Here is a 26,251-nt window from a genome sequence, read left to right on the forward strand (position 1 = left end):
GAGCAATGACAGCACTGCTCTCAGCGCTCTGTATGTGACCCAGGCAGATCCCTTTGGAAGTACAGGAAAGGCCTCTGCATCCACTAAAGGAGCATGCTGAGTACCCACAGAGTCCTGTGTGCTTTCCATGGATCCAGGATGCAAACCATGGTATGGACAGCTATCACAGATGCACTGAGCTGACTTTCTCGAAGAAATAACTTACTACACCAAGTTGACTGTATTCCAGATATATTCCATATGCTTGATAGCGCAAGTATCTTTGGAGATACCCTCAACAGCATCTGTAACTGTAGCTTCCTTACAGAGCCCACCCCTCTTTCTGCTTTTTCATTAGCAGTGTTAGCAGTTTATTAACCCTGATTCTGGGTGCCAGCTGTGTCAGGATGCTCTACAGTCAGGATGCTCCATTTACTGGGAGAATTTTAAAATAGAGTGTGGCAGTCATTTTACAGCTGAGATCACTAAAAAGCTGAACTACAGGAATTCCATCCTACTGGGAACATCTTAACACTTGCAGTTTACTGGGCACTTGTGGTCAGTTCATATCCTTATTCAGGTCACAGCTGACAAAGGATAGGATTTTTTTTTTTCAGACAGTGAATACTTTCTCCTGTTTTAGTGAGGAGATGGGATTTCTGTAGTATCCATCCAGGCCAATACTAAGCCACAAAGTTATTCTAGTAACAGTGTTTGTATCTAAACAAAAAGAGGACCAAGGCAGACACTGTGCACCATTTCCCACCATGATGAAATGAGTTCACACTCAGACTCAGTTTTTATAGCTGCCCCCTCTTTGCTTTTATATTAAAGAGCATCGTCTCCTTGGGAGAGATAACTGGAATACTATTCCCTGAGAGAAATGTATGGCTCTGGAAAAAAAAAAAGATTTTAAGGAAAAGCCTAATCCCATTACAAGGTCTGATGCAGCTGCAGGAGAGATAAACTGGACAGCCATTTAAAAAATTTAGGTTGGTTATAATGGCCCAAGCTAATCTGTTTCTTACTCACTGTATTTTCTAATTCCTTTCCTAACACATTGCCTACAGAATTTCATGGCAAATTATTTTTCTTAAGCAACATTATATGTTAGCAATAACCAGGATGCTCAGATCTGCACTTTCAGAACACTTGAAGGCATGTTCAGAAGATGAGGTTTTGCACCAAATTTGTCAGATGGGGGGATGGGTACAAAGTTTATATTGATCAGATTTATTAATAAAAATAATTTCTCAGAAATCTGATACATAAGCTGATTTCTAGAGTTTTTAGTAATTATTATGAAAAAAGCAAACCCAAAGTCACAAAGTCTCTTTCATTCCCTCTCATGCACACTCAGCTGGTGTAGGAAGAAGGCTGATCAGCCGTGCTCTATTTTCACACTGAGGATGTAAATGGACAGGAGTGTTTGCGTGGCTCGGTGCTGGCTGTATCACACAGCTGCCGCTGCTTTGGCGTGCACGGGGCCAGAGCAAGGTCCCTGCTGTGCCAGGGGGTGAGGAAGGCTCTTCCAGCTCAGCCCAGGAGCTCTCGGGCAGCTGAGCGGGTGGCCCTGGCACGGCTTTGTGCCACTCCGAGCGCCTCTGCTGGGGCTGCAGCACAGCTCGGGCTCTGCCCTGCCCCTGCTGCACACGGATCAGGGAAAAGGCCATGCAATTAAGTTACTTTTCCAATGTATTCTGTAAAAGCAGGGAGTCTTATTTTACTTCTTTAATTCCACGTTACGCAATTTTTGATTTATAAAACATTTGTAGGAAAAGTTTGCCAGAAAATGCAACTCCTTCTCCTGCCCAAAAATGGGAGCATTTACATTTTTTTTTCTCAGGAAATTTTTGGTTAATTTTGATATAGCCTTTTTACATTTAATTTCCAAGCAGAAACAGAAGTCACAACAACAAAAAAAAAAAAAAAAAAAAATATTCTCATCTAAAAAAAATAAATTAATTACTACTTTTACCAGAAAAAACTTCTGGTTTTGATTTAGACTCCAACTTTTGTTGGCACCAATTTTTCAGGCAAGACATTCCAGACAGCTTGAAATTTGAAGATAATTTGAGAATTATAAACATGACCACCTACCAGATCTGTAAAAGTTACTTATTTAAAACTTTAAAAATGTGAATATCCATCCATGCAAGTAAATGCCCATGGGGCAGACTTCTTTTTATCTGACATAATGTTGACAACAGCTTCTTAAACAAGAAATCTCGGGCTCCCAGTAATCCCACAGGGAATGCACAGAGAGCACTTTGTGCAGAGAAGCTGGAGTCAGCCTTGCCATGCAAAGGTTTCGGAAGCTCCATTGAGCAGCATGGACATACCACGAACAGTCTGGAATAAGAGACCCACTGGCTCTTGGGCTTTCCTCATTTCCATGCTCAGCTTTTCCTTTTAGGCAGTCTACATGTCAAGGGTTAGCAGATCCATCTTTTGTAAATATCACTCCTACCATGCAACTTTCAGTGTTATTTTAAATCAAAATACATATTTTCATCCAGATGCAGAACACAATTTAATGAAAACCTAGAATCCTCCATTTTAGCAGACACATTTTAGTCTCCAAAAACCATAGAAAATAATTGCCAATGTCCACCTCAGTGCAGATACATTTCACTGTAATCCACCCCAATGCATTTAATTTCTTTCCTTTCTTTGTTCTGCCCTAGTGCCATTTAACTGTCTCCCTCTTTACACATAGCCACACTGCTTTTATATATCCTTCATCTTATAAAGTGTGCTTCACCAACAGGCTAAGTAAACATTTACAGTGATATATAACACTTACTGACAACGTCAAGCCAAATAGACTGTGATCCAAGAACAGGCTTGATTTCCCTCAGTCTCCTCTCCTCAGGCAAAAGCTTCAGTGAATAGATGAACCCTATTCTGCACCTTGAAGGTCAAAAGAATAGCTCCGACAAACCAACAGGGAAACAAATTCTGGGGCTGACAGATTTCCTCCATGAACCGTCTGCCTCCAGCATCCCAATAACTGAACTTAAAGATTGCTAAGAAAATAATCCATTTATTAGGTGCTATCACAGCACAGAACAAGAAAAAATCACTGACGCCCAGATAGTCGGCATGCAAACCGCAGCCCCATGGCTTCTAACTAGCATTTCAAATTAGGCTACTCGGAGGCTTGGCATTTGAGAGCAGCTTCTTGTTGGTGTAACTGGGTTTTCATGCAGTTCTACAGGCTTGGCTGCTCTATTACAATTTTTTTAACCCCTTCAACAATTCTGAGATAATTAAATATCAACTTGAATTAGCAAGTTGCAAAATAAACAATCCCCTGTTTTACTTTGCCTTAACAATCACTTTTAACTCTCCTTTGGTTCTTCCTTCTCTCAAAAAAGGAAGAATCTCATTCTCTCTCAACAGTTCTCACCTGACTCCTCCTGAGTGACTTTACACAACTAAGGCTATGGACTCCAGGAGCTGTACTGGGCGCTCCAGAGAAGCTGCCACTCCTGCCGTGCCCAGCGCCGATGCGCAGCAGCCCCACACGGGCAGAGGCACAGATCCCATGGCACAGCCTGTGCTGCTCCCTGGCACCGGGGCACAGGGACACCCCCTGCCACGTGTCACACGCGGAGCCCCGGTGCCACTGCTGTGGCTGCCCAGACACTGCAAGTTCAGGCTGCCTTCTGCCAGCAGAGGTACTGAAGTGAGAGTGTGAGGAAGAAAAGCTGATGTAATGCCTTCCAGGAAGGTGATGAAAGAAAGAGGAAATAAATGTTTGGCTTTTTGTCCTCGTCTCGTCTCAGAGTCACTCATTTATATTATTAATATAGTTATTTAAAACTGTTTAAGAGACAGTGCATCTGCACTCACTTCACGGGTTTCAGAAGTAAGGGATTTGGGTTTTTTTTTTTTTGGAAAAACTAACTAAGAAACATTTAAAAATCATTCAGAAAGATAATCTCCTATTTCCTGTCCCCATGTCTCTCTTCATTTGCATGCCACAATCTTATGTCATAGTGGCTTGGTTTTTTTGAGTTTGTGTTTGGGGTGTTTTTTTGGGGTTTTTTTTGTTTGTTTTGTTTTGTTTTTTTGGTTAATGAGGTAAAATAATATAGTCCTGTACAGAGAATTCATTATTTCAAGTGTTGTTGTATTTTCACTTACTGCTTAAAACAGTGAGAACTGAGAATCTGAGTCTTTTCTGCAGTATAAATAAACTTGTATGAATCTTATGCAACTCTAGTCTTTTATTTACTTTAGTTTATTTCTAAGTCTGCCATTTTCATGTTTTTCCCTAAGGTAGTAGTAGATGAACCATAATTTTATTACAAAAGATGTTACCTATACATCTATAAATTATTTCCACATTGCTAGCAAGACAGCATGGAATGAGAGTAAGAGATGTCTGCTGTAAATTTAATATAGCTGATTATTTTCAAGCAGATGGACAGAACAACAAATGCTCCAGCAAACATCCATCTAACCTGTCTGTTCCAAGTATTGCATTTCTGCACCTCAATTTTATTTAAATGTTAGGAAATTCTGCTGTTCTCAGTATGTGCCAGAATGCAAAGCACTGATCATTCCAGAACAACCATTAATCCAATCTGTGGTCAAGGAAAGAACATTGACTTTCAGCTAATAATCATTCTGGCATTACAGATAACATGTTTATAAAATGAGAGGGAACCATGTCCTTGTATCTTGGTCAATGAATCCTGCAGTTTTATATTTATTATGGTCTTAAAAATCTATATTCAGACTCTTTTGTGAATCACCCTCCTAATTTATTTTCTTTTTAAAACAAAACAAACAAACAAAAACCAAAAACCAACTTTATCTCCTCCAGTGACTTCTGCATTTATTTTCCAGAAAGTGTATGAGAAAAAAATACCTCTTCAAAGCACTTGGGACATCACTTAAGTGATGTTATCCAAACAATTGACCCACTTCCTAATGGCATTGCTTTTAATGATATCAACTTTTTTTTCTTTTTCTTTAAAAGAAGACAGCAAAACAAAAATAACAACAAAAAAAAAACACTAAAAAAATACCCTTCCCAAAAACCCCAACCCAGCTTTAGTTAGGAACACACTCAAAGAGTTTTCCAGGTAGTGTCTGAAACTTTCTGGGTTACTTTGAAAGTCCAACTGCGTTTCAAGTTTTGGATTTTTGATTTTCATAACAGGCATTTTTTGCACAGTCCCCGCATATTGCAAGGTTAAGAGCCATTGAATTTGCACCATGTAAACAACTCTGGGTTGATTGCATGGAGGCTTGAATGGCATTTCCTTCAGCTTCACCTCTGTAAGGTGGATTTACGCCCTTCCAAACCCTGATGGAAAGAGCAATACAAACTTGCCAAAACAGACTGGTACAGCACGTGCAAGAAAACTACAGTAACACTTTGGTCAAGCCTGCATTCTCAAATTCTTAGGGAATCTATACAGCATTGGCTTTTTCACAGTATTTACTGCATTCTTTACATTAATAATAAAAAAAACTATTTTCAGGTCTCTCCATAGCAAAGGTAAATGAAAACAAGATCTAAGTTCAGCCTAACTTAGTTTTTTTTTTTAGAAGTTAATTTCAAAATCGTGTGCCTAGTACATAGCTAGCGTTTTGTCCTCATTTTTATTTAGAAGAAGTATACAATGCAATCTGCTGGTATTGTAAAGCTGACAGTCAAAAACTGCCTCCAGTGGTCTGAAAATTTCTGTGATATCTTTCCCCAAGTTAAAAAAAAAAAAAAAGGGGGGGGGGGGGGGAGGGAGAGAATTTTGCTCTCTTATTGCTCTGTTTTCTTGTCGAGGACAAGAAAGGCCTTCTAGAGTTAATGAACGTGGCGCTGCGCCCGCAGCAGCACCCAACCCGCGCAGCTGCGCCGCTGCCGAGTGCCACAGCCCGCGCTGCGCACGGCGACCCGCTGGGGATGGCCTGGGCAGCCGCTCCGCACCGGGATTGCTCAGCGCAGCAACGCGCCGACCCCTCGCTCCTTCCGGCTGCTGCAGCCCCCCACGGCACCTCTCCCCTGCCCTGGCCTGGCCAGCGGGGGCTCCTGCAGCCTTCCTGTACGGATCTCCCGCTACTGCGTCCTGCCCACCGCACCCGTACAGAGCCGCAGGAGAATGCTGCCCCTGCCCGCGGGCTGGGCTCACACCGCTGGAGGAAACCCGGCAGCAGCACGGCCGGCCTCACAGCGCTTCATGGAACTGCCGGGATATTGGCGCTTGGAACCTGACTGCGAGGGGAACAGAACCCTCAGGGCTTCCCTTCTTCTCCAGGGCTGTTTTCAGACAGCTTCACACATAACCCGAGGAGGGGGAGGGCAGCCCGGCCAGCCCATCAGGAAAGATTAGTGTCACCGCCCCGCACTGCAGCATCTCGGAGCCGCCTGTGCCTCTGCCCATCCTCCTCTCGGCCCACCTGCCCTCCCCTCCCTGTCCTTTCCCAGGACAGGTTCCTCCCTCCTCTCGGCCCACCTGCCCTCCCCTCCCTGTCCTTTCCCAGGACAGGTTCCTCCCTCCTCTCGGCCCACCTGCCCTCCCCTCCCTGTCCTTTCCCAGGACAGGTTCCTCCCTGCTGTCCCGCTGAGCCCTGTTTGCAGCCCTAATGGTGCAAACAGCACTTGACAAATTCAAGGATGGGCCTGGAGTGTACTTTGGGTTTTGGTGAGAGTTTTCTGGTACTGCTGCTCGAGCAGTACTGTGACAGCCATGTGACCCTCTACTTATGCAAATCTGTGGTGGAAGAGAGATATAGTATCTTCTGGTTTGGCTAAAAATATCCTATAAAAATGTACAAAGTTATTCATGGTGTCCTGTGTCAGGACTTGGAAGAAAACAAAATCACAGACACTGAGATAAAAAAAAAAGTCAGAAGTTTGTAGCAGTATTCATAAGTTTTTGGTCTCCAAAATTGTGTTTTCCTCACTTTATGGAAATACTTTCTAGTTAATTTATTTAATTATCTTAGCACTGTCCACATACCACCTAGATTTCATTTCTTACCCAATCAAATTACTGATAAGATACAATACAGAGACTGAATGTTTTTCAGTCAGCTTTTTGAGTATTTTTAAGTATTTCAAAATGAAGTACATAAAGAAAATACCTTAGTTATACTCATCATAACCCCATCACAGGTTAGAAGGCTTTGCAGGTCAGATTCCAAATGCAAGATAAAGACACATTCAGCTTATTTTTCTACATTTTTTCCCTTTTCCTTTTGTTTTTGGCCACACAAAAATAGGAGATCTCCATAGTGTATCAGGTAAAAATTAAGTTCTGGTACATATTCAAAACACTCATCACTCAAAATTTCACTTTAGGAGAAATTCTACTATGTAAGCATGTCTGAAAAAATGAAAAAAAAAGGTAACGGTATTTTAAAAAACAAAACAACAAGTCAAAATCTGCACTATGTGGTATAAACACAAGCCATTTCTGCTGAGGATTTGAAAAAGGTACAATTGTGATTTATTTTATGAAATTGGCAGTGCAATAATGTCATTGACACAGAACATGGAAACCTCTCATGTTAGTTCCTATATTAAAATTGTCCTCAGTTTATTACAAAGAAAATAAAGATAGATGAAGGTCATGGTTTCCTAATGATATATATTATTTTAAATTGTTCAGTAAAGTAAGAATCTGCAAGAATTTCTACCCATCTCCTTGAGTAATTTGTCCTTTTACATTCTTCTCCTGCTGTATAAAAAATGCATAAAGTTTCTCTCTACTAAGAGCAGCAGTACTTTTAGTGGTCCTTAGGGATCCCTGAGGGCAGTGGAAGGTGTAGAGTCCTTTTCCCCTTCCCACAGACTCTGGGGTACACCCTGTAGGGGTTCACATGCAGGTGAAAGCTGTATTGGCAATATTAACTTGATTTTGCACCTCAGGCTCAGCCCCTGGTGTCTGGGGCCAAGAGGAGGAATGGAACCTCTCCTGTTCCTGAGCCCCACGCTCGAGTTCTGTCCTGGAGTGGGGGAACCTGCAGCCCCCCAGCCAGCCCTGCTGTGCACACCCAGCAGCAGGGAAACAGCTGCCCTCCACTTCAGATCCTTCTCCTGCTAAAGCTCATGCAAGACCCAAAGAAATTCTACTCCAGATTTTAGGAATATGGCAAATATGAGTCCAAACAAAGGTATGGCTCAGAAAAAAAAAAACAACTAGTTACTTAAAATGGCTTCTGAATTAAAGACGAAAGAGACTGTGTCAAAGTAATATTTACAGCTCCAGTGTGTTTAAAATTGCAATAAATCAGAGACAGATATTTTGACAGAAGAAACTAGAACTACTGTAACATGGGAAATTTTACCCATGTTATTTCCCCATCCATGAGACTGTTAACTTGTATTCACTCATTTTGTTGAATATTACTCATTCTACACAAGCTCACAATTTAAATTTATGTCATACCACCAAACAAACCAACAAAACAAACCAACAAAACCCACAATCAAAAACCAAAACCCAAACCACCAAATTAGGCAATCCCCATCTGAGAGGAGCTTCACCTTTTTTGACCTAGTTAAGTAGAAATAGTGAGAATGAACTGAACTTGGAAAGCAAGAGAATTGACTTTATTTCTAATCTGTAGCTTTGCCAGGGCTGAGAAAGGCAGAGGCAAAATACTCAGAGTTACAGATGATAAATGGCTGTGAAAAGGAATCTTTGGCATCTGAAAAGATGGAAATAGCTAAGGAAAAAAGGAAGCTGAGGTTGGGAAGAACTTTGAATGAGATAGTGCCTTTCCTTCAACACTAAAGTAAATATTCTTCTGGAAAATTAGAAACCTGTTCCTTTGTCCTCTCAATGGCAGAAAACATAATTTTATATAATTCCTTGGTCTCTGATAGATCCTTATCTGAATTCCATGAGGAGGGCTCTGAATGCGAGAGGATGATCTATTTAACTCCAGAATATTTTAGTGAAACAGGGCAGATAGAGAAGACAGAGAAATGAAATTACTGACAAGATGTAACACAATCATCCCTGGTAAAACACAAACTGAAGCCCACAACCTAGATTATGTTACTGACTGCTGCAAAGCCATCCTTTCAAAGTCAATTATGCCACCAGTTAAATACACCATAATGAGAAATAGATCAGCAGCTTTGGACGTTACTTGCCTCTGTCTTTGTTTTGTTAGTACACTAAACATCTCCTTAGCATGCAGGACAGTTTGGGGAGGAGGTTGTGACTGGCAGGATAAGGTACTCACTCTGGTGAACAGCTGAGGTTACAGTGCACATCTTCATACCAGGACAAGGATGTACAGCTTTGGTAACACAATCTCAGGAATCAAACACCAAGTGGGAAATGAATTCTTTCCAGCAAGCATAAGCAGGCTGTATTCTTTTTCATGAAATTGGGAGTTAAGACAGTTGCCTAAAATACTTTACAACACAATCTGATCAACAGGTTTAGCCCAACGCTGACAACAAACTGAATGATCTCTCTTATATCTCTGTAAGGCTCAAGGGCAGCGAGGAAGCTAAGTGAAGAACACTTTTGTCCTACCAGTCCTTAAAAATTAAAGGGAAAATTTAAAAAATGTGATTCCTACCTTCCTGGACCCTTAATTAAAAAAAACCCAAAAAGTCCAAGCAGAAGGAATGCACTAAATCTATCTGAAAATACAGATTTCAAAAAAACCAAAACACTGTCACAAAGACGTGTATAATCTAGTTAACATGTAAATATACAAAGCAAGTAAAAAAGCTTGAACAGACAACTGTGCATACTGCCAACAGAACATTTCAGCATACCATACATACATCTTCAGTATCTTCAGGACTCATATGACAAAGTCACTGTAGCCAAATGAAAAAGAACAAATGTATAATTCATGAGGAATAGCTTTTTAACACACCAGAGCTTTTGGCTGTCTAAAAATAGAGTTGTGAAACATAAAAAGCAGTATTATTGTCTCTAAAACTACAATAATCTTTTATTTTATTAATATTTTCCTCAGTAAACCCTATGGTTTGGAGCTCATTCCTATCTTTTGTAGACCCTTTTTCTCCTGTTGATTTATGTATCTTTACTGGAAGGCTTTTGAAAGGAGTATGTTTACTAGTAAAATTCCTTTGAGCTACATTTTTTTTTTTATTATGGCACATATTTGACACACAAAATGTGTGTCACATAATGATCACAAAAGCAGAAAAACATATCCCCCACAGTCAAATATTTCTATGATGCACCCTGTATGTAAGATAAGGCAATGGTTGAAAACGAATGCAACATAAAGAGTGTCCAGCCTGACCTTCAGATGTACTTTGGATACATTTTCAGACATCCATCACCTTTTGCTTTTTTATCCATTCAATGTAAACATCTGGTATATAAGTGAATTGCAATGTTACTACAAGAAATAATCCAGTTTTAAAGTTTGTGCAAAAAATTAGAGGACATAAGTGCCAAATGACTGGACGAAGCTGGACAACAGCAGCAAATACCAGAAAGGAAATGCATTTGCACACTCTGGTAAAATAAAAATGCAGTACTTTCAAGATCAATTATAGATGATCTCACTTTTTTTTTAACATAGTTGGCAGGTAGCTTTGAAAAGGAAAACAGATGTCATCTAGCTGACAAGAAAGCACCTCTTATAGAAGATAAGACACAAGTATCCCGTTAAAGTTAAATACTAGAGACTTAAATCTTCATGGTAATACACATACTCCAAACCTGCTGCAGCCCGATGGACACACAGTAGCTCAACCCCAGAACTGTCAGGCTATATTATTTTCAGTACAGTAATTATTTCAGTGACCTACTTTTTCTGTGACCAGCTTCCTACTCTAGGCAAGAATCAAAGCGTAAAGCAGGAAAGTTTTATTAATATTATCAAAGATTCCCCCTCTAGTTTAGACTCTACATTTGAGTCAACAGGAAGGAAACTTGATGTGGACATTCTTGGTGAAAGTCTATTGCACACCAAAACACAGAGGTTACAGAGTCAGTGGTTTCCCCTGTAAGAAATGTGTTTTTATGTTGATTCTTCCTCTGTTTTTTTCCAGGATGTGGAGCAGTGCATATACTTTGGCCAGCTGAGGACCCACAAAAGAAAAATTGTGTGACTTAACCCAGCTCATTACTTTAATTTTAAAATGTATCTTCAGTTGGAGAAGAAGGGCAAATAAAAGTGGTCTCAGCATAAATGTCCTGCACTTATTAGCATAGGTTTACATTTCACTATTACCCTAGTTTCTTCCTCACTTCAGGGGGAAAATATTCCATTTTTGGTGCCATGTAAGAGGCAGCTTGTCTCCCAATTGCACAGGACCTCTTGAACTAAAAATATATTTGGGCAAAAGAAAGGATATGGTTAGGCAAGGCTCTATCCTTTTGTATCATGGAAAGGATGAGATTCCATCCCAGCAGATCAGTTTCCTACCAGCAGCTGGTGATCACCACAGGAACAGCTGGAATATTCAAACCTTCATCACTTTTCAGATTGTGAAAGCTAAGGACCAAACCTGTCCCTAAATAAATATTTTGCATATCTCACCAATATAAGTATTAGTTTATTATTTATCTTCCTAGGTGGAAAGAAGCCGCTTTCCCAGCTGCCCGGAACCATTTCACCGTCAAAACTGTCACTACTTTTAAACTTGCCAAGGGCTACTTCTCTGAGCTCTATTGTCACTGACTCATCAAATCTGAAATGATGTCTCTGACCTTTGAATCAGTTGTCTTATTTCTCTTTTGACACCAATGACAACTAGAGGAAAAATGTAGATGAAACACTCAGAAAATAACAGTGAAAGCAAGCTGACAATGCCAAATCCATCTAGGAAGGCATCAGTTCTTAAAGATGCTGAATGCCCTGTGTGAAATAAAGATGCTCTCATCAGTGCTGCCTCTTTGGAATTCAGTTGTAAAGCTCTAAATATTTTGACTAAAAAAATTAAAAAGCAGAAAGATACCTGCAGCCTTCTCCAGTGACTTTCAGTGCACACAGGAGTGTCAAAGACCTTGCATAAGAGCCAGTTTTACATAAGGCTCAAATCTCCTGTACACAGTGAGGCCAAGGAAGGAAATCTTATGGAACACTGGGGAACAGCCAGTCCTTTTCATCTGTCTCCCACCACTGTTGTATTCACTGTACCTAGCTAATTGTAACTCTCAAAAATCAAACTGTGAGGATGCTTCCCCAGGCAAAATAATTTGATCTGTCCATGTCCAATATATTTCCCCTTTTGGATCAGTTAAAATGCAACAAAAAATATTCAAATTGTATAACATAGTGCAATTCATAATTAACTTTGCACAAAGCCCAAAGTTTTAAACTTGAATGCCGATAAATGCTAAACTGGTAAATCCCAATTTGGGATTATCCAGCCTGAAATGCTGTGCTGAACTTTAAACAGTCAAAATTCACCCAAGCTATTGATCTGTATGATGGATCTCCTTTAGGAATTACGGTCCCTTTCATGAATCCCTTTGAGCTCTCCCAAATGGAAAAGCAAATGGAAGACTTGCTTTCATACATTTAAGGGCTAATATTAACCAGGAAGGAAGGCAGCTCTTATATTTGCTCACAAATCACTTCTGAATAACTCTTCCTCCAGTGTCTGTCTCTCTGATCTTTGGTCCCCTTGCAGTGTTTCTAACATGAGGACATCAACCCTCCTTTTTTATTTTCCTGTTTTCACTGGCAGAGATTATCAGAACATAGTAGCAAACATTTCAATAGAAAATAAAATACAAAACTCAAGGGACAGTGCTACCCCAAACTGCCAATTGCAATAAAATGTGAGTATGTAACAAATCTCAGCAAGACAAAACCATTCTAACATACTGGCAAAAACTGAGTGCTGGAAAAAAATGGACTTTGGTCTTATGAAAAAAGGAGAAATGCCAAAGGAGGAAAGAATTACTCTTACTTCTATGACTTCTTGAATAAATGACCTATTTCTAATTTGAAGCTGAATTCTCCCAAAAAACTCCCATCATTACAGATTTTGTACATCAAAGTTCAAACTGCAGGTTATTCTGATATTACTGTATATATTAGAGAGGAAAATTTCCTATAAATAAGCAGACATAAGTATTAAGATATTGATGATTACTAAATTTCAAAAATTAATTCCAAATCGTAAAACAATATATTAAAAGGATTATAACTGCATGATGCTACCTCAGAATATGCAATTCATGTACAGAAATGGAAAGAGTTTATTTCTGAATGAAAGAGTTGTACTCCAAGCTAAATTGGGTACCAGTGCATTCATACAATGTGGGGTAAAATCCTAAAAGATAATCACTTGCTTCAAACAGAAATTTTTCTCACACCCTTTTCTAAGTAGTCTCAAATTTGTCCTTTCAAGTATCCTGTCTGTGCTTGATTTTGGATTATTTTAATTTCTGCTCTTTGAGTGAGGGTGGTTTGGTGAGGAGGTTTTACTCACCTGTTTATAGGCACTAAATTATATTTTACTTGATTTCTTGTGCTTCCCTTTTAGTGATGTAAATCTGTCTAGTTGTTTCTAACAGGAGATTTAGGATAGGTTTTGATGGAAACAATCTAATTATAACTCATATTTTCAATACAATAAACTATATAACAATGATATTTTTACCTCATACAGCCTAAGAAAAGAGTGACAGTGAGCACAGTTTCCTATTTGGTCTAAAACAGTCTATATTTAAAAAAAAAGAAAGAAAATCACAAACCAAATTTGAATATTTATTTTATTTAATTCTCTCCATTTAAAAGTTCTCAATACTCAAAACAATCATTCTGCACATGTATTTGCTCTAAATTTAATACTAGTGACTTCAGGAAACGTCCATCAGGCTAACAACCACTGTGGAACTGCAATATCTCATGTTACTGAACAAAACAAAACTCAGCAAGCATGTGTTCTGTACTCTGAGGGGATGGTACAGATATTTGTGATGCATTACAGAAGGGAGTTTACTCTTGCATGACTTTAGATTTTTAAAATATATTTTTCAGATTTTTTTAGCATATAATATGTGGTTTCCTAAACACCATGAATTCTTCCTTTACCCTGTTTCTGACTTACCTGACTTTAAGTACTGAGAGATCTCAGTTTGTCTCTCTAGTCACAAGAGACCCATGTCCAAAGAAACAACCACAGATAACCATCTCAATAAAAAGAAAAGCTAAAGCTTTGGACATTACATTATACTCGATAATGTACTTCATCCAAGGTGAAACTGTGTTATTACATAGGCAAACTGAGATTGCCTAATCTGTTTTAAGGACATGTACACCACAAGAAGGCATTCAAAGCTCTTGATCATTAGAAATATTATTCACTCAAGGAACAATTGGGACAAACATTGGTTTCCAGAGATAGTTACCACTGCATTACAGTTCTTAAGGTCAGTGGCATTTTGCTTTCCAGGTGTGAAAAGAAAAAATCCTATAGGAATACTCTGTTTAAAGCATCCAGATAATGCTAATTTAAAAATTCAGTTTAAAGTTACAGAATTATGCAAAAGAAATAGCATCTACTTACCAGTTTGTTGGGATAGGAATCACGCATTTAGGATTCAAATATTTTTGGTAAAACAGGTTTCCAAATATGTAAATACACATTCAGAGATTCTGTGGAGAAAATAGCAAGGCAACATTAGTGTTTGTGCAGGGTCTGTTGTTTAGGAATGCTACAGAATACAGTTACAGTATTCCAGTGTTATTATATATTAGCCTTATGGAAAATTTGAAAACCTCTTTTAATAAAAAAAAAATAGGAATTTTGCTGTAAGTATTTTTTATTTCATATAGAGTCAGTCTTTGTCTTTTAGGAACACCATGTCCTGGAAAAAAACACATTTTTTTTTAAACAAGAGAACAAGAATTTTCTATTCATCTACAATAATCGCTTTACAGTTAGCACATTCATCAAAGAATGAGCAATTCACTAGGGTAACATATGCAGGAGTTTGCTTGTATATATTCATATTATCTTCTGCCTGAAAAGAGTTAAATAGAGCATATAAATGATGAATACAGAGCGTCTTGGGATACAAAACAACTAAAATGGGTTAATTAGTGAAAAACATGCATCAGACTAGAAGGCTCAACTGTAAATGTTACGGTTTTTTTAAACCTGTTATATCTGCTGCTAATATTTGGGATTATGGATAATATATATAACAAATGTTAATTTCCAAAAGGAGTTGAGTGGAAAATATTAAAGAGTAGGAAATATTCATTGTTTGAATAAGAGTTCAGATGCATTCACATTAAACATACATTAGCGAATACATTTCTTTGACATGCTCCTCTATAAGCGTAATACGTAAGTGACCTAGAAAATACAGACATTGTATAATCAATGACAAAAATATTGAGACAGATAAGCCCTGAGATCTTTGATCAAATATATTCTTTGGCAAACAAACAAAACACGTTATCCTGACAAATAATACTCTTGGGAGCAGTGGCAGTGCCTCCCCCAGCACCGCCCTCCGAGGCGCTCTGCGCCAGCTGCATCTCTGAGCTCCAGTGCCCCTGTGCAGGGCAAGACTCGAGCTGCTGGCTGCTGCCAGCCTTCTGAGTGAAGCCTGTCTCACCCTTTGTGCTTTGTCATGTTACACAGAGCTCACCCAGCTGCTGTCATTTTGACAAACAAGAAATACACTCTCAGGTTGGTAAGAAAAGATTAGTTTTATGCAGAGAAGAAATGCTGTGATCTCTAGTCAAGTGGTTTTTTCTCTATCTAAAAGAGTCCTGCATGGTGCTTTTGTTGCAAATTTTGCTTCATACTCTTCTTTCTGGAAAATCAGTGAGATTTGCAAGGTGGCTGAAGTGAATACTAACATGCCATTGGTATTTAACTGAAAATGCTCTGAGTTTTCTCCTGTGATTCCCTGCTTGGTTTGCTGTGTTTGTGTCTGTGGCTTCTGAAGAAAGAGACACCAGAATAGAAGGGATAAATCTCCTCCAAGGTCTGTAGTTGAAGAGGCTCCTGAAATACACTAATTCAAGATAATAATAGTCCTTTGGTTAAAACAATCTTCTGGAACTGAGAAAATCTGCAGTCATAATAGTGTTTCATAAAGTCTTTGAAAACCATCATGACATAGATGTGCAGCTCCCTGTGACCACCCTGTTAAATTTATATGTGCAATGTGCTCGTACAGAACCCTAAACAGGCGAGTGCAATGCTGATAGAAAACACATGAACTTGTGACAGAACAATAAAGTTTGTTCCAATTAAAATAAAACAATTAGTGATGCATTTAAAAAATACTTGTGGTTTTTAATATCAACATTAAAGTGAAACTGTAAAGTCTTCTTTCTAAGTTATGCATTTTTTAAGTAAAAATGACAAAATTCCAAACATATAGACAAAGTCTTTTCATATATGGATGTTCTCAATTTGGGTTAGGCAATTGACATTTTAAATATGGGTTGGAAGAGGATATACATCAGAGTATGCAGATAGAAATGTTAAAATACATATTTTATTTTGACAAGTAAAAGCTCTGTCAGAAGGTCTTTGATTCACAAAGCTGGAATACATTCATAGTTTTGAAATATGATCCTTTATCATATTCACTTCTTAGACAAGTTAATGTCTTAAATACAAACAAATGCACATCAGACAGAATCCAAGCCTGATTTGCTTGAGGGGCTGTAGGAATAATAATAAAAAAACTATCATTAAGTAGATTTAGCATGAAAGGGAATTATTTTTTTCAGTCTTGTATTATTTGTCTGAAAAATAAATTCTACCATTTTAGTATGTAACACATGAGGTATCAATTAATATCCACATTCAAATTAACAAGTATTTCATTCTAAGGTGTTGTCTAAATATTTCCTATTGTCCACATATAACTGAACAGTGGCATTCCAAACAAATGCATTTCAGTAAAATACAAATAAATTTGTCTGACAAAGAAAATAATTATGGTTTATACTAAAATATTTCCATTGAGAAACCAGATTCCAGCTGACACTCAATAAGAGGCTTTATAAAGAAAAGCACTAAATCTTTGCATCTTCTGGAATTGCCACCTTTTCAGCACTAACATTATTTCAAGCTCTTTATAAATGCTGCAGTAGTAGACTATTTTTTTTTCTTTTACTCCTTATTTTCTGCCATCTTTGATACCATCCTGATAGATCCAATATAGAATTTAGGTTGGACATTAGGAAGAAGTTTTTCCATGGAAAGGGTGATTGGGCATTGGAAAAAGCTACCAGGGCGCTGGTGGAGTCACTTGTCCCTGGAGGTGTCTAAGGAAAGACTTAGGATGTGGCACTCAGTGCCATGGTCTGGTAGCCAAGGTGGTGTGGGGTCACAGGCTGGTCTCCATGATCTCAAAGGTCTTTCCCAACCTAGCTGATACTTATAGAGATAAGTATGTATAAAATCCATATAAATTAGGAGTGTAGCAGAAGTCTGACTTTTTTTCTCCTTCTCTGTAAGTAAACACCTTTCATTTCAAATTATTGACTATCTGCCACCCCCAAACATGGCCTGCAGTTCCTTATTAGACCCCAGGACACTTCTTATGTGTACAGTGGTGTGGGCTTTGTACCATCAGCACTAGCTAGGAGCTCTTCAGGGCCTTTACATTTAAATAGTTGTATTCATTGTTGGTCCCCTTGGATATAATTTGTCATATTCACTAAAGGGTTAACAAAATCACATAAAAGGCATTTAAAAGCTTCTTGCAAAATTGGGCTGATATATTAATAACAGGGTCTCAAAGCTACAAATTTGATGAACAACACACTGAAACCAGAGGTGAAGCTGCAAAGTTCCTGTGACTCTGATGTCTGAACAAGATGAAGCAGCACAGTATTTTGTGATGAGAGCATGTAATAAAAATGGATACAACGGAGCAGAAATCTATCCATGGAATTTGCATTCCCCAAGAATAAAGTCACCAGATACCACAACACCTGTGGTACTGTCAACATCATCTCGCTAAACACCAACATTCTCACCCATGACAATCTTTGAACCAAACACAGATAAATAATAGCCAGAGAATCCACCCATGTAAAGTTTCCAATACAGTTTTCTGTATAAAACTTAAAAAAAATGGAATTTTCTGTCAAAAATCTGTATTGCTTCCAGCCTTTAACATGACCTGTCTTAAAGCAAGATATGTTTTATTACAGTATAAGCAAATGTGCACCCAAACTGATTAATTGGTGAAAGCCATCCCTCCTTCTGTGCTGTGTCCTTGTGTAGTCAGTTGCGGACTGAAATAAAGTACCAAGACTCCCCAAAAACAGAGCAATGAAAAGGCTTTCCCACTGCTCATTTTGAAGGAGAAGGTAAGTTTGATCCCTCTTTAAGTCAAAACTAAAGCCTTTTCAAATATTTTAAAGTCACAAATAGATTAGAAAGGTAGCCCCAACAGCAATATCTCCTTTATCTCTGGTTTCTACTGCAATATTGTATACACACTGGAACTGCCACAAAGCTTATATAAAGACTCCATTAATCTGATAAAAATATCAGCAAGTGTAGGAATGAAATCAGACAAAATATGAGGTGGTGTGCAGAGAGGTTCCTGAGGGTTTATCTCCAGGGGCAGGGAGACAGAAGGCATGTGGGCTCAGGTTGGATCAAGCCCTTGTTGCCGTGCCAGAATGGCTGGGGACAGCTGCCAGAGGGGGTGTTTTAGGGAGGGCTGATATCCTCAGGGTGGTTGCTTGACTGGAAACATCAGTTATCACCTTGAAACCACTGCCTTATAGAAATCAAACTAGGCAGAGCTGGAGGAGGATCTGAAGTGTGAACATACAGAAGCTTCCCTGCTGGTAGATGGGCTGGTGACAGTAGGTTATTTCTGCAGCCATTGGAGGAAGGAAAATTCCTGTGTGCTTTCAGGAGAATTTTTGGATGTAGAGCCCTATTAAGACCTTGAAGCTAAATCCTGTGCCTGCACACACACAGTGGTTCTTTGGTGTTATTTCTCAGGCAACTCCCATACTAAATACAGTGTAAACTGAACATTTTCCAGAGTTATCTATGGTCAGTGAGCAGTTGGGTTTGCTGTGCAATTGCACAGGAACCAAGATATGCCCTGGCTGCACATGAGAGCTCCTCCCTGCACTGCAGCACATCCAAACACAGACAGTACTGGTGATGCATCTCTCAGTAGATGGCCAGGTAAAGCCTCAGAAGGAGACCCTATCTTTTTGAATCAGTGTTTTGGCTGTCTTGCTGTCTAACACTGCATCCACATAGTCATTATCTCTGTCTCTTAGAGTATGTTTCCTCACTTTCTTGGTCCAGTAAAACTAGTTTAAGTTATTAACTTGATTCTCATCTAACAGTTCTCCTGCTCAAACTGACAGCTCCCTGCCTTCCTCCTTTGGTGACTGAGTCTATGAAGTGGCCACTGAGATTGCCAAAGAACAGGACAGCCCTCTGCCACAGCTCTTGGTCTTCATATGGGCATGACAAGAAATTTTTCCTATTTGCTTGTATCTCACAGAGGCCCCAGATATCAGTAACAGACCCATTCACATAAATAACTGCTTCTTTAAGAGACAACTAAGTCTTTCTGGAACGGATTAAAACTTTATTGCAGAATAAAAAACCTAAATTACAATAGCTTTATTCTGTCCTTGGCTAGAGACTTCCTTCAAGTATCTGTTCCTACATTTACCATTCTAAATGGAGGAACAAAACATAGCAGCCTACATAAATTGTCTTCTAGAAACCCTGCAATTAAAAATATGACCAGGAATAACCCTGCATTAGAAAAATAACTGTGAAGTTTGCCTTATTGATATTAAATGTCTTAGCCTACAACCACAAAGAAAGAGTCTGCATTTTCATAGTAAAATTTCTGTTCCATTAAGAAAATAGTTCCTATATTAGAAACAATTGACTTGCTGCAAAAAAATTTCACTAAGTTTCTTACTAAAAGAAAATGAAAGAATCAATTAAATGCTAAAAAAAATAAAAGAAACAAATAGGAAACCAAGATGAAATGCTAGCAGCTACACACTCTAAAGTTTAGACTGTTCTTGTAGATAATTAATATGGTCACATTATTTAAATGAAACATCATGCATCCTGCCACATGTCATTCCTTAACAAGTCAACACATAGGAACTATGCTTACAGGATAGAAAAAAGATTGAGAAAGATGAATTTTGTAGTGAGATGAAAATGACAGATGCCTTTTTAAGTGAGGAACAGAATATAGGATTGCGGAATTTGCAATGGTCACTTAAGCTAAAAGGATGGCCATATCAAGTGTTTACATTGCACAAGGGTATTATTAAATATATTTAGATAAATGCCCATGTTCTCACTTTTTATGCTTTATCAGATTGCATATAAACTGTAATTCAAATTAAAAGATGTAAAACCTTGCAACCACTGCAAACAACCTTGTAAGTAGCTGAGTAATTCCATCATCTCTCAAATCTCTCAAATTTAACTTTCCCATTAGTGCTTGTGCAACCTGATAAATTAGGGGGGCAAGGTAGGTAAGACAGTTCAGCTTAGTCTAAATAGAGTGTTAATTAGAGTTAGAAAATATAATTAAATCCCAGGATTAATTCTAGTAATTATCGTGTCTGAAGAAAAAAAAAAAAGGTTTTTTTTTTATTTATTTCACAACACTTGCCACTAATTAGAGTAGGTTTTCATAATTTATATATCATAAATATGGACCCTTTTCTAGGTACACAGCTACCTCAAGAGAAACACTCTGCCAACACATATCCAGTATCACAAAATCACAGAATGGGGCAGGCTGGAAGGGAGCACAGCAGATTGTCCAGTCCCACCACCTGCTCAAGCAGGGTCATCCCAGAGCACACAGCACGGGATTGCAGCCAGAGGGTTCTGGAATCTCTCCAGTGAGGGATACTCCACATCCTCTCTGAGCAATCTGTTCCTTTACATGGTCACCTGCACAGTAATTGAGTTCTTCTCGTGTTAGCTGGAACTCCCCATGCATCAGTTCCTGCCCTTTGCCTCCTGTCCCACTGCCTGGAACCATTGAGCACTCAGCAGAGCCTGGCTTGTGCTCTGAGCCTTCCCTACAGACACTGACAGACCCTGATCAGGTCCCCTCTCACTTTTCTCAAGGTAAACAGCCCCAGCTCCCTCAACCTTTACTCCTAACAGAGATGCTCTAGTCCCCTTGTCCCACTCTGCTGGACTCCCTTCAAGAGCTCTGTGTCTCATGCTGAGGAGCCCAGAACTGGGCACAGCACCCCAGGGCTGAGTAGAGGGGTAGGATCACCCCCCCGTGTGATGTCTGCTCTTCCCAATGCACCCCAGGATCCCATTGTTCTCTTTGGCCCAAAGACAAAGCTGGCTCATGGACAGCTTGTTGTACACCAGGACCTCCACATCCTTCTCCACAGAGCTGATTTCCAGCAGGTTGATGCAGAAGTATGACTTGAACTGCATGCTCAGGAAAAGGACTAAATAGGCATCTTCTCTACTCCTCCTCACACACCTTGGGCATGTAACTCCTTCTCACAGTGGTGGGATCTCTGCATTCACTTCCAAGTGGGACAACGTCTATCTACCTTTGATAGTCCAGACAATACAGCCTGTTTATTAAATGCTGTTGGTTAATGCAAAGGATCTTTCAGAAAGCTCTATTAGATTCACCCTGTGAAGACACTTTTGAAAAAATGCAAATACAATAAATGGAATGATCACATTTTAACTTGACAAGGGAAAGATTTGGTGTTTGCTACTAAATTTACTACAAAAAAACCCCAGAGGTCTATTTTCTTATTCTCTTTAGAAATTTTTTTGTTTGTCTAGACATACTAAGAATTTCACTGTCCAGTTCCACTAAATATCAGCTTCTGTAACTGTGAATGAACTATTCCCACAAGAAATAATCTCTGAAAAAAAGTTTTACATTTCATTGGTACCTGACAAGCCAGGAAACCCTGTATCGACCTGAAATAGGTCAGTAAAGATGTAAGAGTTGGAGAGAGGACACAAAGAAGAAAAGCAGAATTAGCAGAAAGAAGTGTGCTTTGGGTTTACCTAAAAGCAACAAACCAGAGAATAAAATCCTGTTGACCTGCAGTTTTCTGATGCTTGGAGAGCACCACTTGTGTCATGTAAGAGAAGGGAGGCCCTAGATTTGGTTGTAACAACCACTATTGTAATAGGAATCAGGGACAGTTAAATGCACTTGGCAAATTTTAAAGGATATGAGTATGTCCTGAGGGTTTCCAATTTGGCCTAGTAATTTTATAATAAACTGTAGAGAACCTTTTATCTGTGCTTTGTGTTCAGTGAAGTCACATCAAAGGAAAAGATGGATCATTTACATCCATTTGGAAGTTACTCACCATATGCCTGGGAAAAAGGTACTACAGCACTGCTTTAACACATTCTCCTCAACCCCTGTCATTGAGATTAAACTTGTACATATAAGAAATCAAGGTCTAGAAAATTCAGAGGCTGGCCATGCTCCCCTTCTTTCAACTCTGTTCAAAGCCTCTAGAAGCCCTCACACCAATCTCCATGGGTTTTGCCCCCAAGCATCTGCCCAGCCACTTCAGCACTGGGCTATGGCAGAGTCTTTACATGACAGCAATGAAATGCAGCTGTGAAATGGATACCTTTGATAAGACAACTGATAACCTTTGTACTGTATCTGGACTCACCAAGAGGTCACTAGTCTTACAAGGACCTTCTTGAATCTGCATGCAGCTCCATAGGAGAGAAAAATTAAAGTTTTGGCAGAAATTTCTCTTAGGAAGAAGTTTAAATTAAGCTAGTTCATAGAAAAGCTTTTGATAAACCAGACCTGAAACTTCAGCTAAAGACCTGAAGCATCTAATTCCCTTAGTTGTGAAGGTTACATTCAAAAATTCAAAGACAGTGTTTTAAGAGACAGATTGAGAAAATGATAGCTCTGAGTCATTAACTTTGTCTGTTTACCAGAGGGAAGAATTAGCTTCAAATCCAATTGATCAGCTGAAGTAGTGATACTAAAATTAAAGAAACTTGGAGATTATGCTGCTCACAAGATCTGCATGGATTTTTATTGTCATCCTTTTCTGATGCACTGAAAATGTTTGGAGACATTTCAACATAATTTTCATTTTTATAGCCAATTCTGGAATAAAATAGAAGAAATACAATGCTCAGCACTTGAGGACTGATATCAAATAGATCACTCTGGGGACAACATCTACAGTAACAGAGCAAAGATGATGATGGCTGAGATGATTAAATGTTTGCTGGTGGAAAGGTAACTACAGCACATTCTCTCTTCAGAGACATGCACAGGGTGTAGGCTTTAAGAGCCACAATGGTCTCTTCTAGGACTAAGTGGGAAGGGAAACCAAACACTCCTGGTGCATCTTTCAACATCAGCTCATTGCAGACACTGCTGAATCGCTGACACCAGAGACATAATTCAAGGGAATATGAACACAGATCCTCAGAATCCAAACCAAATTTCATTAAAACAAACAACCCCAAAACAAAAAACAACCCCAAATATACTAAACTAAAAGTGTTATCCTTATTACAAGGTTATCATTCTCTGCCTGGAATCCCTTCTATACCTACAGTCAAAAGTTTAGGCGTCCATCTTTCTATTCAGGTTCCTTGGCAGTTTTCAACTGCAAATTATTAATAAACCTTGGTCTTTATCAGCCTGTCTGACAGATTATATGTAATTAAAGTTCCACAGTCAATTTCATATCTCTCTTCAAGTTATACTTCTTTACAGCCCATAATACGTTTTTTATAGGTTATAGTATTTTATGAGCTACAGCAAGATCTTTCACAAGGGTTGGAGACTTCCAGGGACAGAGAATATTTCATACATCTGTAAGTAAAATCACCCAAGGCTTCATAATAAAAGTAAGGTAGGGTCAATTTCTGATGTAGGAACATCTATCATTATGAAAATAGGAATCTAAAGAATCAAAAGCTACAATTTCCATTTAGATATAAAATACCAGTCTGTGTAACTTTAAAAAAGTAAATAGGTATTATGCTAAAGCTGATTAAAATAAAACAAACCAAAATAAATCTTGATAATTATTATTATAATCAGCTGTGACTTCCCTGAGATTCACTCTTTGGATATAAAAATATAAATTAAAGGTTTTGAGAATTAAGAACAAACCATGGCCAGAAGTGTTTTTTAAATATTTCAAGACATTTCAGAAAATGGTACATACGACATTTCCCCTAAATGCCAAATAAAACCAAGTATGACTATGTATATCCATAAAGTAAGGCCCATAGTCTTAAAATCCAACATCTATAGTGAAAAAATGAGCTTCTCTAAAATAGCAACAATTTAAACTGTGAACTTATTTGTCACTGAGCACATGAGAAAAAAATAAATCTCCAGCCATGCCATCAGTGTTAAATTTTCACAATTTGGAAATGCAGTCATCAGCTTTGCTGAAAAACAGCCACCGAATCAGGCTGTACAGAATGGCGCCTTTGTTGCACATGGTATGCACTGACAAAAGATTAATTCTTTGCATTGTTAGAAGGACTGACTGCTTCTGAACAAACCACCACTATTCAAACTTGTCAGAACAAGCTTGGAGAAAACTAGACGAGCACTTGAGGGATCTGTACACAGAGACAGTTAAACTGGAAGTGAAGTTACATACACGAATTAACTATTGTGCGGTGCAGCTTTAATTACTTCAAACAATTCCTTCATCTTGTTTGTAGCAATGATATTCCATTTTCCAAAGTTCTTGTTTCATGTATGTGTCAAAGAACACAGGTTGCGTGCTTTTCGTCTTCAACAAAAACTATACTGCTGGCATGTAGTGACAGGTACTTCACATGGAAATATTAATTTCCAAGCTTGTTCAGATTTAGTTTCATTTTAAGTGCAGTAATTTATGATTTTAAATAACTGTGTGACACATTAATCCTGTACAACATGTGACATCCAGGAATGGCTACAGATAGAGCTTTCCCATACAAAAAATTGATGATTATGAACTGCATCTGCTTCTACCAGCCAGACTATCTTGCACTATAAGTCTTACATTGCACTAATAATTATCAGATTAGTAATTAACTGTTCTTACCCAACAGTTGGTATAAACTGGGGCACACACATCCCTTGAGATCTGAACCTGCAGCAACCTAGGCACATGTGTCACCAACACACTCTCAGCCCCACTGCGCTGTCAAACAAGCTCGGAGCATGAGGGGAAGGTCAGTTCATATGATGAGGAGCCACCTTTGGAACTCTGAAGCTCTGGCTAAAGAGGCTTTAAGGAAAAGTTTCTTCTCAAAGAATGAGCTAAGGGTGGAGATGGTTATTCAGGTGACACAGAAAAAAGAAAAACTGAAAGAAGAACTGCATCCATGCTGATGCTCTGAATCGAGATTAGAAATTAAGATCTAGAAATAAAGCATAATGACATTCACACAGCCAAAGTACTATGCCAGGGAAGCTGAAGTGAAATTGAACATATATAATTGAACAACATTGAGATGAATGGAAATGGCCTTTTAGGGGACAAGTTTTGCAATAAGAGAGATTTAAAAAATCCAAAATAATAGCTACTACTACTCAATTAATAGGCTTCTTGTGATATTTTCTGAAGTTTACTTACTTCAGTAAAAATAATGGCTGTCTACTCCTTTACAACATTTTTTTAGTGTCAAATCATTATAAGTTTTTACTCTTCACCAAGTACTAGCTTAAATTAATTATATATCACACATATCTATTTAACTCTGGTTCATATTTATCTGAGTAAAATATATATCTTTCTACTATTTGGGTATTGACACATGCAATTGGAACAAATACTAGTTTTCAAAATACATTAGCATTTCCATAAAATTGGCACTTCATACTTATTTTCACACTTGGAAAAAGACTAGAAATGTCACTCGACTCTCTGAAATGTTACATCAGTAAACTTCTGTAAATAAATGAATAACTCTGTATTATAGCCAAATAGGAAGAGTCCTGCCCACGGAAGAGTGACATAATTAAATCTGCTATTAAGTACATTCTGTGTTGGATGTTTCTATCCCAGCCTTAGGAGATAACGTCAGACACTTCCAGAAAAGATTGCTGGGTTTCTTAAGTTCTTGAGGAACCCTGATCTTAGCTATGAAAGGGTAACTTCTTCACATGGTATTTTTTAGTATTTGTCTTACATGCAGATTGCTGACAAATACAAGGGCAACAGCACAATTAGGTGACTGCATTGCTTTTACCATTATAGCTATTTTAACAATGCTGTAAATGAATTAATATATTTTTAAGGGTAAATAATACTATACAAGTGTTCAGAATTCTAGATTCGTAAGAGAGGT

General features: G+C 38.5%; 1 long non-coding RNA gene across 1 annotated transcript in view; it reads right to left on the minus strand.

The window, feature by feature from the left end:
* The window catches only part of LOC110479824 (uncharacterized), a 154,001-nt gene that overhangs the window by 79,914 nt on the left and 47,836 nt on the right, over window positions 1-26,251 (minus strand). Inside the window, exon 2 of the long non-coding RNA XR_013340481.1 lies at window positions 14,471-14,559. This is a non-coding gene — a long non-coding RNA (uncharacterized LOC110479824). The remainder of the gene's footprint in view (window positions 1-14,470; window positions 14,560-26,251) is intronic.

Source organism: Lonchura striata, chromosome 9 (genome assembly GCF_046129695.1).
Source record: "Lonchura striata isolate bLonStr1 chromosome 9, bLonStr1.mat, whole genome shotgun sequence".
NCBI lineage: Eukaryota > Metazoa > Chordata > Aves > Passeriformes > Estrildidae > Lonchura > Lonchura striata.